We start from the raw sequence: 790 nt of genomic DNA, 5'->3' as shown, positions 1-790 counted from the left end.
TATTATGTAAAATAAACATTTATTTATTTTTCATCTGAAGGAGTTGTTCATGTTTGGCCTTGGACTGGGCCTGTCTTAGTTATAACATTGGATGGGATCGAAAGTATGACTTCTGCACAATATTCTGTCGACATTTCAATTATGACACCGACAACTACTACTTTCCCACTCGTTATCAATCATGCATTTCCATCTGCCAACTAATAACTCAAACCTCGACCTGTTTTCACTTGGATTCTACTAAGTTGGTCGAGATTATCCGAAAAACACTAGAATTTCTACTAATCTTGATCCGAATCCTGATATTTTCCCGTAACCCAGTGGGGCACACGGGGGGGGGGCGGAGGACAGGGGGGGTGCGAATGGGGGGGGGGGTAAAAGGGGGGGGGGGGGGGGGGGGGGGGGGGGGGGGGGGGGGGGGGGGGGGGGGGAAAGGGGGGGGGGAAAGGGGGCGAGGGGAGGGGGAACCTTTTTTTTTTTTTTTTTTTTATTTTTTTATTTTGCGTTTTTTTTTTTCCTTTTTTTTTTTTTTTTTTTTTTTTTTTTTTTTTTTTTTTTTTTTTTTTTTTTTTTTTTTTTTTTTTTTTTTTTTTTCTTTCTCTTTTTTTCCAAGCGAACTAATCGGTAATTATGGGATCTAATCTCAATACTTTATGTAAACTCTATATTTATTGCACCTAATATATCAAATTACTTAGCAAAACTGAATTTAAATATGTAATGTGAAAAAAATAGTATCCAAAGAGAATTAAAATGGAGGACCCTGAAACAAAACCAGACTTGACACCAC

This window comes from Primulina eburnea, chromosome 13, assembly GCF_022965805.1.
Source record: "Primulina eburnea isolate SZY01 chromosome 13, ASM2296580v1, whole genome shotgun sequence".
NCBI lineage: Eukaryota > Viridiplantae > Streptophyta > Magnoliopsida > Lamiales > Gesneriaceae > Primulina > Primulina eburnea.
This window is presented reverse-complemented; position numbering follows the sequence as displayed.